This window comes from Rana temporaria, chromosome 10, assembly GCF_905171775.1.
Source record: "Rana temporaria chromosome 10, aRanTem1.1, whole genome shotgun sequence".
In the NCBI taxonomy this organism is placed as follows: domain Eukaryota; kingdom Metazoa; phylum Chordata; class Amphibia; order Anura; family Ranidae; genus Rana; species Rana temporaria.
This window is the reverse complement of record NC_053498.1, coordinates 128,883,316-128,895,883: the sequence shown is the minus strand read 5'-3', so window position 1 is coordinate 128,895,883 and position 12,568 is coordinate 128,883,316. Positions and strand designations below refer to the sequence as shown.

General features: G+C 49.3%; 1 protein-coding gene across 6 annotated transcripts in view; it reads right to left on the bottom strand.

The window, feature by feature from the left end:
* LOC120915600 (neurotrimin-like) overlaps positions 1–12,568 on the bottom strand; it is a 903,107-nt gene that overhangs the window by 103,096 nt on the left and 787,443 nt on the right. The gene's annotated exons all lie outside the window — the stretch shown is intronic.

Sequence of the window (12,568 nt, the reverse complement as noted above, 5' to 3'; positions counted from 1 at the left end):
TTTATCCATCTCTGTCTAATGCACAGAGCAGATAATAATTCACATACACCATCTCGGATAAGAACAATACACAGCAGAGAGCCTGCAAACAAAAGGCATAATGAATCGTAGGATGAGGGACAGAGAGAGGGGGGAATGGAGACAGAGGTGAAAGGCTTGATGCAGAGAGGAGACAGAGGATGGAGTGGGTGGAACTGAAAAACAAAAGAGGAATAGGGAGAGGAGAATGAGGAAGCAGGGGTCTACGGAGGATGGAGAGGGGAGAATGAGGAAGCAGGGGTGTACTGAGGATGGAGAGGGGAGAATAAGGAAGCACAGGTGTACTGAGGATGAAGAAGCCGGGTGTACTGAGGATGGAGAGGGGAGAATGAGGAAGCAGGGGTGTACTGAGGATGGAGAGGGGAGAATGAGGAAGCAGGGGTGTACTGAGGATGGAGAGGGGAGAATAAGGAAGCAGGGGTGTACTGAGGATGGAGAGGGGAGAATGAGGAAGCAGGGGTGTACTGAGGATGAAGAAGCCGGGTGTACTGAGGGTGGAGAGGGGAGAATGAGGAAGCAGGGGTGTACTGAGGATGGAATTGGGGAGAATAAGGAAGTAGGGGTGTACTGAGGATGGAGAGGGGAGAGTGAGGAAGCAGGGGTGTACTGAGGATGGAGTGGGGGAGAATGAGGAAGCAGGGGCATGCTGAGGATGGAAATGGGAGAATGAGGAAGCAGGGGTGTACTGAGGATGGAGAAGGGAGAATGAGGAAGCAGGGGTGTACTGAGGATGGAGAAGGGAGAATGAGGAAGCAGGGGTGTACTCAGGATGGGGAGGGGAGAATGAGGAAGCAGGGGTGTACTCAGGATGGAGAAGGGAGAATGAGGAAGCAGGGGTGTACTGAGGATAGAGAAGGGAGAATGAGGAAGCAGGGGTGTACTCAGGATGGAGAGAGGAGAATGAGGAAGCAGGGGTGTACTGAGGATGGAGAAGGGAGAATGAGGAAGCAGGGGTGTACTGAGGATGGAGAAGGGAGAATGAGGAAGCAGGGGTGTACTCAGGATGGGGAGGGGAGAATGAGGAAGCAGGGGTGTACTGAGGATGGAGAGGGGAGAATGAGGAAGCAGGGGTGTACTGAGGATGGAGAAGGGAGAATGAGGAAGCAGGGGTGTACTCAGGATGGGGAGGGGAGAATGAGGAAGGAGGGGTGTACTGAGGATGGAGAGGGGAGAATGAGGAAACAGGGGTGTACTCAGGATGGGGAGGGGAGAATGAGGAAGCAGGGGTGTACTGAGGATGGAGAGGGGAGAATGAGGAAGCCGGGGTGTACTGAGGATGGAGAGGGGAGAGTGAGGAAGCAGGGGTGTACTGAGGATGGAGAGGGGAGAATGAGGAAGCAGGGGTGTACTCAGGATGGGGAGGGGAGAATGAGGAAGCAGGGGTGTACTCAGGATGGGGAGGGGAGAATGAGGAAGCAGGGGTGTACTGAGGATGGAGAGGGGAGAATGAGGAAGCAGGGATGTACTGAGGATGGAGATGGGGAGAATGAGGAAGTAGGGGTGTACTGAGGATGGAGAGGGGAGAGTGAGGAAGCAGGGGTGTACTGAGGATGGAGTGGGGGAGAATGAGGAAGCAGGGGCATGCTGAGAATGGAAATGGGATAATGAGGAAGCAGGGGTGTACTGAGGATGGAGAGGGGAGAATGAGGAAGCAGGGGTGTACTGAGGATGGAGAAGGGAGAATGAGGAAGCAGGGGTGTACTCAGGATGGGGAGGGGAGAATGAGGAAGCAGGGGTGTACTCAGGATGGAGAAGGGAGAATGAGGAAGCAGGGGTGTACTGAGGATAGAGAAGGGAGAATGAGGAAGCAGGGGTGTACTCAGGATGGAGAGAGGAGAATAAGGAAGCAGGGGTGTACTGAGGATGGAGAGGGGAGAATGAGGAAGCAGGGGTGTACTGAGGATGAAGAACCCGGGTGTACTGAGGATGGAGAGGGGAGAATGAGGAAGCAGGGGTGTACTGAGGATGGAATTGGGGAGAATAAGGAAGTAGGGGTGTACTGAGGATGGAGAGGGGAGAGTGAGGAAGCAGGGGTGTACTGAGGATGGAGTGGGGGAGAATGAGGAAGCAGGGGCATGCTGAGAATGGAAATGGGAGAATGAGGAAGCAGGGGTGTACTGAGGATGGAGAGGGGAGAATGAGGAAGCAGGGGTGTACTGAGGATGGAGAAGGGAGAATGAGGAAGCAGGGGTGTACTCAGGATGGGGAGGGGAGAATGAGGAAGCAGGGGTGTACTCAGGATGGAGAAGGGAGAATGAGGAAGCAGGGGTGTACTAAGGATAGAGAAGGGAGAATGAGGAAGCAGGGGTGTACTGAGGATGGAGAAGGGAGAATGAGGAAGCAGGGGTGTACTCAGGATGGAGAGAGGAGAATGAGGAAGCAGGGGTGTACTGAGGATGGAGAAGGGAGAATGAGGAAGCAGGGGTGTACTGAGGATGGAGAAGGGAGAATGAGGAAGCAGGGGTGTACTCAGGATGGGGAGGGGAGAATGAGGAAGCAGGGGTGTACTGAGGATGGAGAGGGGAGAATGAGGAAGCAGGGGTGTACTGAGGATGGAGAAGGGAGAATGAGGAAGCAGGGGTGTACTCAGGATGGGGAGGGGAGAATGAGGAAGCAGGGGTGTACTCAGGATGGGGAGGGGAGAATGAGGAAGCAGGGGTGTACTGAGGATGGAGAGGGGAGAATGAGGAAGCCGGGGTGTACTGAGGATGGAGAGGGGAGAGTGAGGAAGCAGGGGTGTACTGAGGATGGAGAGGGGAGAATGAGGAAGCAGGGGTGTACTCAGGATGGGGAGGGGAGAATGAGGAAGCAGGGGTGTACTCAGGATGGGGAGGGGAGAATGAGGAAGCAGGGGTGTACTGAGGATGGAGAGGGGAGAATGAGGAAGCAGGGATGTACTGAGGATGGAGATGGGGAGAATGAGGAAGTAGGGGTGTACTGAGGATGGAGAGGGGAGAGTGAGGAAGCAGGGGTGTACTGAGGATGGAGTGGGGGAGAATGAGGAAGCAGGGGCATGCTGAGAATGGAAATGGGAGAATGAGGAAGCAGGGGTGTACTGAGGATGGAGAGGGGAGAATGAGGAAGCAGGGGTGTACTGAGGATGGAGAAGGGAGAATGAGGAAGCAGGGGTGTACTCAGGATGGGGAGAGGAGAATGAGGAAGCAGGGGTGTACTCAGGATGGAGAAGGGAGAATGAGGAAGCAGGGGTGTACTGAGGATAGAGAAGGGAGAATGAGGAAGCAGGGGTGTACTGAGGATGGAGAAGGGAGAATGAGGAAGCAGGGGTGTACTCAGGATGGAGAGAGGAGAATAAGGAAGCAGGGGTGTACTGAGGATGGAGAAGGGAGAATGAGGAAGCAGGGGTGTACTGAGGATGGAGAAGGGAGAATGAGGAAGCAGGGGTGTACTCAGGATGGGGAGGGGAGAATGAGGAAGCAGGGGTGTACTGAGGATGGAGAGGGGAGAATGAGGAAGCAGGGGTGTACTGAGGATGGAGAAGGGAGAATGAGGAAGCAGGGGTGTACTCAGGATGGGGAGGGGAGAATGAGGAAGCAGGGGTGTACTCAGGATGGGGAGGGGAGAATGAGGAAGCAGGGGTGTACTGAGGATGGAGAGGGGAGAATGAGGAAGCCGGGGTGTACTGAGGATGGAGAGGGGAGAGTGAGGAAGCAGGGGTGTACTGAGGATGGAGAGGGGAGAATGAGGAAGCAGGGGTGTACTGAGGATGGAGAGGGGAGAATGAGGAAGCAGGGGTGTACTGAAGATGAAAAAGGGAGAATGAGGAAACAGGGGTGTACTGAGGATAGAGAGGGGAGAATGAGGAAGCAGGGGTGTACTCAGGATGGGGAGGGGAGAATGAGGAAGCAGGGGTGTACTGAGGATAGAGAGGGGAGAATGAGGAAGCAGGGGTGTACTGAGGATGGAGAGGGGAGAGTGAGGAAGCAGGGGTGTACTGAGGATGGAGAGGGGGAGAATGAGGAAGCAGGGGTGTACTCAGGATGGGGAGGGGAGAATGAGGAAGCAGGGGTGTACTCAGGATGGGGAGGGGAGAATGAGGAAGCAGGGGTGTACTCAGGATGGGGAGGGGAGAATGAGGAAACAGGGGTGTACTGAGGATGGAGAGGGGAGAATGAGGAAGCAGGGGTGTACTGAAGATGAAAAAGGGAGAATGAGGAAACAGGGGTGTACTGAGGATAGAGAGGGGAGAATGAGGAAGCAGGGGTGTACTCAGGATGGGGAGGGGAGAATGAGGAAGCAGGGGTGTACTGAGGATAGAGAGGGGAGAATGAGGAAGCAGGGGTGTACTGAGGATAGAGAGGGGAGAATGAGGAAGCAGGGGTGTACTGAGGATGGAGAAGGGAGAATGAGGAAGCCGGGGTGTACTGAGGATGGAGAGGGGAGAATAAGGAAGCAGGGGTGTACTGAGGATGGAGAGGGGAGAATAAGGAAGCAGGGGTGTACTGAGGATGGAGAAGGGAGAATGAGGAAGCCGGGGTGTACTGAGGATGGAGAGGGGAGAATAAGGAAGCAGGGGTGTACTGAGGATGGAGAGGGGAGAATAAGGAAGCAGGGGTGTACTGAGGATGGAGAAGGGAGAATGAGGAAGCCGGGGTGTACTGAGGATGGAGAAGGGAGAATGAGGATAGGGGAACAGGGGTGGGGAGACGGGATGGAAAAAGACCAAAGAGTGGGAAGCAGAGGGAGATGGGACAGATGTCCTTCATAAACCAGCCTTGAATAAATACTACATTACAGATAACATAAGGGCAAAGTTTCCTTCTTCCGGTGGCCTGCCGAAAAAGTTTCCCCGGCGCATAAGGACCCCCCTGTACTGCGTACAAACTCAACTGAACCTCCGAAAATAGCCACCTGAGAGTCAGCTCTGCACGGCCCCTGCGCACTGACTATAACACATGCCGCACGCTCCCGATGCTAGTGCTACTCTGCAAGGGGCGGGAGTGATTTTAGCAATAAAGTACATGTCTTAGCGGGGCACATTGCAAAACACGCCCATCAACAGTGCAAAACCCACTAAGATGTGTACTTTATTGCTAAAATCACCCGCGCCCCTTGCAGAGTAGCACTAGCATCGGGGGCGTGTGGCATGTGTCATAGTCAGTGCGCAGGTGCCGTGGACAGCTGACATCTTCGGCTATTTTCGGAGGCTCAGATGACTTCGTACTGCGCAAGCGCCGCTGGGGGGGGAAATTATTCGGCAGAACACCGGCACCAATAATTGTCCAATTCTATGTAGAGGAGAAGAGGTCTCACACACACTGTACTTTCTTTTCGTCATTTATTTTGGTATTTTTCTGCGAGTCTGAAGCTGTTTTTGTTTTTTTTGCCCTACACCCCAATGCGGTTTCATGGTACGATGATTGGTATCGCTTGTGAGCTGAAGCTCCGTCAGCTGTCGGTGCAATACATCCTTCATATTTATACTGCAATTAGTGGTAACTTACCATCCTGCTACAGTAATTGTTTTCCCAGTTTTTGTTTTAAAGTTAGTTCACTGCAATTAGTTACATGAGCTTATTATTAGTATTTCGCGAGTGACAGTCACACCACAGCGCTTGTCAGTTATGCCAACGCAAAATCCCCCTATTGTACGAACACAGCGCGTTTTCTAATGACGCGACAACATTTGTAGCCACGGCGGAATAAAGCAAAATCACTGCAATAATGCAGCAACTAGGAAAGGTTAGTCATTCAATAGACTGTAAATTACGGCAAACACAGATTTTATTAATGTGTTGGCGACGTCGTTCCTTGTCTGCAGCTGATTATACAAGGTGGCAACTCAAAGCGTTCCGCTCTTTCCATTAGCAAGAATACAATGTAGCAAGTACAAGTGTGATTCATTCACACAACATCCCATGTTATAAATCCCCCAGCTGTTTACTCAACCACCAGCGGGGAGAAATCAACACACAATCACAACAGTTATAAGTTGTCTGGCTGATCGCAGGATATAATTGCCTGCGCACCATGTGCTCTGCAACACCCTCTATACTGACGGGGCGCTAAACCTGGATTCTAATCCAATTTATATAAAAATATTTCCAGACTTGTCTCAAAAATGAAGTTGTGGGCGGGACCTACTCGTCCTGCACGTGAGGTTATCTTTCCCGTGTGCGCGCTCATTAATGCCCCAGACCAGGCAGGGCCGTGTTCATGTGAACAACAAATATTATGGCGGTTCTTGGACTTAGAGATGATTTGTACACTGTGCAGTATTTAAATCAACAGAGGGCCGGATTCATGTATAATTGCGCTTTTTTTGCGGAGGCGCAGGGCAACGTTTTTGCCCTGCGCCCCCGCAAATTTGCTCGCCCTTGATTCACGAAGCAGAAGCTCCGTAAATTGCGCGGTCGCGCCGGCAAAATGCCGATCGTAGAGTGCATGCTCCGTCGGGAATATTTCCCGACGTGCATTGCGGCAAATGACGTCGCAAGGACGTCATTTGCTTCAAAGTGAACGTGAATGGCGTCCAGCGCCATTCACGATTCACTTACGCAAACTACGTAAAATTCAAATTTTGCGACGCGGGAACGACGGGTATACGTAACATGGCGGGGCAGCCTTACGTAATAGCAGGGGCAGCCTTGCGCGAAAACCGCCGTACGTAAACGACGTAAATTGCGTACGCAGGGCTCGTGCAACGTTGTGAATCGGTGTTAGTATGCAATTTGCATACTATACACTGAGTACAACGGGAACGCCACCTAGCGGCCACCGCAAGAATGCAGCCTAAGATATGCGGGCATAAGAGCCTTATGCCGCGCAGATCTTAACCTATGGTTACACAGGCGCAATTGCTTCTTGAATCTACCCCACAGTTCCTCTGTATGATCATTTGACCCCTGGAAGATTTACCCCCCTTCATGACCAGGTCATTTATTGCAATACGGCACTGCGTTATTTTAACTGACAATTGTGCAGTCATGGAACGCTGTACCCAAATAAACTTTATGTAATTTCCCCCCACAAATAGAGCTTTCTTTTGGTGGTATTTGATCACCCCAATTTTTTTATGGGCTATAAAGCAAAAAATAACCAACAATTTTGAAATAAAAAAAACACTATGGGCCAGATTCAGGTAGATCGGCGCATCTTTGTTCCGGCGTAGCGCATCTCATATGCGCTACCCCGAAGTAAATCAGTGAGGCAAGAACAGTATTCACAAAGAACTCGCCCCCAACGTTGCGCCGGCGTAACGTAAATTGGCCGGCGTAAGCCCGCCTAATTCAAAGTAGGAAGGAAGTGGGCGTGATCCATTTAAATGAACCGTGACCCCATGCAAATGAATGGCCGAACGAACGGCCCATGCGCCGTCCCATGGGCGCTTCCCAATGCGCATGCTCAGAATCACGTCGGACCTAACGCCTAGGATACGTCAAATCACTGAACGTAACCTACGCCCAGCCCTATTCACGTAGTCCTACTTAAACGACGTAAAATACGACGGCTGTTCCGTTGTCCAAACCTTTGCATGGGATGCGCCTTCTATAGGTGGAATAACTTTACGCCGGACTTACGCCTTACGTAGATTACAGCGACGGGCGCAAGTACGTTCGTAATTCGGCGTATCTCGGTCATTTGCAAATTCGACGCGTAAATCAATGGAAGCGCCCCTTGCGGCCAGCGTAAATATGCACCCAGGCTCCGACGGCGTAGGAAACTTACGTCGGTCGGATGAAGCCACAATTCAGGCGTATCCATCTTCAAGAATCAGGCGCATAAAAACGACGGCGCACCAGTGCACTTACGCGGTGTATATAAAGATACGTCGGCGTAAGTGCTTTCTGAATCCGGCTATATTTTTTTTACTTTCAGCTATAAAACATAAATGAAAAAAAAAAATCGAATTTCTTCATGACTTTAGGGCAATATGTATTCTGCTATATGTTTTTTGTAAAAGAAAAAAAAATACATATATATATATATATATATATATATATATATATATATATATATATATCCCCCAATAAACGTATATTGGGATATATATATACTGGGATTTTTTTTTTTTTTTTACTTGTAATTTCAGCAATCAGCGCCTTATAGTAGGACTGTGATAGTAATACAGGCAGTCTGACACTAACTGACACTCTATGGAAACCAGTGACACAAATACAGTGATCAGTGCTAAAAATATGCACTGTCACTTTACTTCTGACACTATTACCTTTTTTTACCACCACCCCCTCTCCTTAGAATGTAAGCTCTATGAGCAGGGCCCTCCGTCCCCTTCTGTATTGACCTGTACTGTAATTGTGCTGTCCCCCCGTCTACATTGTAAAATGCTGCTTAAACTGTTGGCGCTATTTAAATCCTGTATTATAATAATAATTTAGTGCCCTTGGGGCCTATTCCATCCACTGACAACAATGGGGCAGAAATCATCTCACTGAGACCAATGATGGAACAGAATTTCTGCCACTGACATCAAGAATGGAGCAAAATTCCTCCCACTGACACCAAGGATGGGGCAGAATTTCTCCCACCGACACCAATGATGGGGCAGAATTCCTCCCACCGACAACAACGATGGGGTAGAATTCCTCCCACTGACACCAACGATGGGGCAGAATTCATCCCACAGACACCAACGATGGGGCAGAATTCCTCCCACCAACACCAACAATGGGGCAGAATTCCTCCCACTGACACCAACGATAGGGGAGAATTCCTCCCACTGACACCAACAATGGGGCAGAATTCCTCCCACTGACACCAACGATAGGGGAGAATTCCTCCCACTGACACCAACAATGGGGCAAAATTGCTCCCACTCATACCAACCATGGGGCAGAATTCCTCCCACTGACACCAACAATGGGGCAGAATTCCTCCCACCGACAATGGGACAGAATCCCTCCCACCGACACCAACAATGGGACAGAATTCCTGCCACTGACACCAACAATGGGGCAGAATTCCTCCCACTGACACCAACAATGGGGCAGAGTTGCTCCCACTGATACCAACAATTGGGGCAGAATTCCTCCCACACCTTTCTCTGTGCGTTTTTATGAAAATGCTCAATGTGTACCAGCTACCAAAGTTTTGTAAAATGATGTACCGGGCGATGTTCGCCTAGGATGTGTGTTTGTTGTATTGTCTGTTTTGTATGTACAAAAAATTCAAAATAAAAATTTACCTTTAAAAAAAAGAATTCCTCCCACAGACACCAACGATGGGGCAGAATTCCTCCCACTGACACCAACGATGGGGCAGAATTCCTCCCACAGACACCAACGATGGGGCAGAATTCCTCCCACCGACAATGGGACAGAATTCCTCCCACCGACACCAACAATGGGACAGAATTCCTCCTACTGACACCAACAATGGGGCAGAATTCCTCCCACTGACACCAACGATATGGGAGAATTCCTCCCACTGATACCAACAATGGGGCAGAATTGCTCCCACTGATACCAACAATGGGGCAGAAATCCTCCCACCGACACCAACAGTGGTGCATTTCCTACCCCCACTGGCCTTAGTCCCGCCCTCCTAAAGTCTGAAGGACAGTAAACTGCCCCTTTGTTTAGAAAGTTTGGAGACCCCTGTGCTACATGAATCATCTGCCCTTACTCAACATGACCACAGCCAGAATTGCTAGGGGGTGGTTTTCAACAAAATAAATCATGGCCAGGGGCGGACTGACAACTCATGGGGCCCCCGGGCAATAGAAGATTATGGGGCCCCCGGGCTTACAGATGGCCACCAAGCCAGGAGGCAGTGCAGAGGCGGGGCAGCTAAAATCTCTGGATTTTTACATCAAAAGCATGTCGGGTTTCGGACATATCAGGGACAGATGTAAAAAAAACACAGATTTTTACATACTGTCCCTGGTTTTACTGAGCCTGGCAACCCTGATGGGGCCCCCTAGTGGCATGGGGCCCTCGGGCAGTGCCTGAGTGACTCAATGGTCAGTCCGCCCCTGATCATGGAGACATTGATGGATAGGCGAGTTTTCTATAAATATTAAAAATGAAATAATTAGCGCTCTTGGTTTGTGGCGCTCAGATCTGCTCTTTGTGGGCCATTTCCTTGCACACAGCGCACTTCATGTCCAGAAATCCAATTCAGACCCATTATGGGTTATCTCTGCTGAGCCTTAATTGTTCCTTGCAAACCAACGCCAAATAATTTGCCTTTTACAGAAATAGAAGTTGTTTACTTAGAAAGCTGAAGCCAAACACCTCTCTCCTCCATACCAAAAATGTAGCTCTTGGCACATATAAGGGCACCCCAACGGAAGAGTTTGAGGCTGTCATGGGTGCCAGAGGTGGGGTTATAAATGGCAGAAAATGTTCGTCAAGAATGAATAATTATCAGCTTCCCTGATCTTCCAGGAATGTCTCCTCCGAGGTGTCATTGAGCTGAATCAGGCCGTCTTCAATCTGCCCTCAATCATTCGAAAAGCTGTGAGACGTTTCTGATTTGCTTTTACAGCACAATATAAATTCTTCAACTCTGAGCAGAGTGGCTGCAGCGTCAGCTGTTTATTGATCGCTTTGTGTCCATATTAAAGCGCCGAAGATGGAAACTATCCCAAAATGAGTCAAAATGTGAACTTCATTTGCAACGCCTCCATCCATTTATGAATTATTTCACAGCGAAAATAAATTTCACTGTCACAGCACATGAATGCGCTCTGTCTCCAGCGTGATCACAGGCGGGTCATTTACTGCATCACGCCATGAATTTCGCCTAATGTACGTTTGTTGCCATAAACATGGGATGCAGAATCAGCTGGAACTTTACTGGGCAAGAAAAGAACAGACAACGCCTGAGAAGAGATCCAACAATCTCCACCTGCAATGAAAACTGTAATTGGATCTAGAACAAACATATAAATGCTGTAATCAGCTTCCATTCTGCGATTACACAGTACGGGATATCGCTAAATGCTGCAAAGCTGCAAGAACACAAGGCCAAGTACTGGGTGACTTCCCACCATTTCTGCCTCAAATATTTAGCATGTAGGCACGTTGAAGTATGTTGGTTCTAGCGAGTAAATCGCTGGCCCAGGTCGTGGCAAAGGGTTAATTGTTGACTAGTGTTATAAAAAGGGGGGAAGACTGAGGTCCAGGAGCCCTTGGTAGCCAAATTGAGCCCAATCACAGTTGGGGGTACTGGGACTGCAGCGTCTTGCAGTTCACTGAAGACACCAGGACTTGTTGAGACATCCAAGCCATGGAGAATACCAAGATGGACTACCACTTCATGGAGGTATGCCTGGGCCTTAAATTAGGCTGGTTGTCTTGTCATACCAACGGCCACCACACGAGGGCGCCAGACTCCAGATGGAAGCATAGGACTGCAGAATGCCGCAAAGCCCGTGGCCTCAATAACCGGTCAGCACGGCCCAACGCGATCGTGCCGGGGGGGTGGGTTTGCGCACGGAGATGGGATACCCCAGGTTGCTAATTCTAGTCACAAATGCGACCTGGCGCCCTGGGTTTGTCGAACCCTGCACTAAACCCACATCATAAAAAATATCAATAAATGGTGTATTACATACTGTTCATACTCACTCACTAGGGGATTTTTTCCTGTATTCTACTAAAGACTTGGTTGATCCTGCTGCTCATTATATTCACCTTGTCCATGTCCCAAATTCAGCTAGGAAGTTTGCAGTTGTGGTGGCAACTCTGCACATGCTCAGGTTTCAGTGAGTTTCTACCCTGAGCATTTCCTCCCTATCATATCTAAGCAGCCCATGTGACTATAGAGTCCCTCCTTCTCCTCCATGCCCACTAACCAGATAAACACAATTTTATTCTAAGACACAGGCTGGAGGGGTGCGATACTGGCAGAAATCCACCCACACCACGTTAGTTATTTTTACAAAATCATAAAGATTTAATTTCAAATATATATATATTTGTATGCCAATTTAAAAGAGTTTATTGATATTATTATTATTTTTTCTTGGTTTTCCAATGGCTGTTTTATTTTTAGGATTAGGAAAAACTAGGATTAGGAAAAAGTTAGAATTTGTTTCTTAAAATACGCTGTTTTCAAAAAGCAAAACATTTTGTCAACACATGAAAAACCTTATGCTATGTCAGCAACTGACATAGATCACAGAGAGATACATTTCAGTCTAACAAAGAGAGGGGGAACTGTCAATCATTTTGGCAATGCATTTCCATAAAACTGCACTGCCAACTCACTTAAAGTGATTCCCAGGAAAAGTACTATCCCTACTTACTGACCAGCTACCATTTAGTGTGCTATAGGTAGGCTGCAGCATGTTGGACCATATAGTTCCTTGCTGAACATTGGAAGAGAGAGAGTAGTTTATGTCCACTATTGGGGGTCTTTCACACGGACGTGTCCGTGTACGGTTTCCGCTTTGCTCAGCAGGGATCGCTCCATTGATCCCCGCTGAGCAGGCAGATGACAGCTCCGTCTCTGCACACTGTGCAGGGATGGACCTGTAAGGCCTCGTACACACGATAGGTTAATCAGAGGACAACGGTCTGAAGGGCCGTTGTCTTAGGTTAGC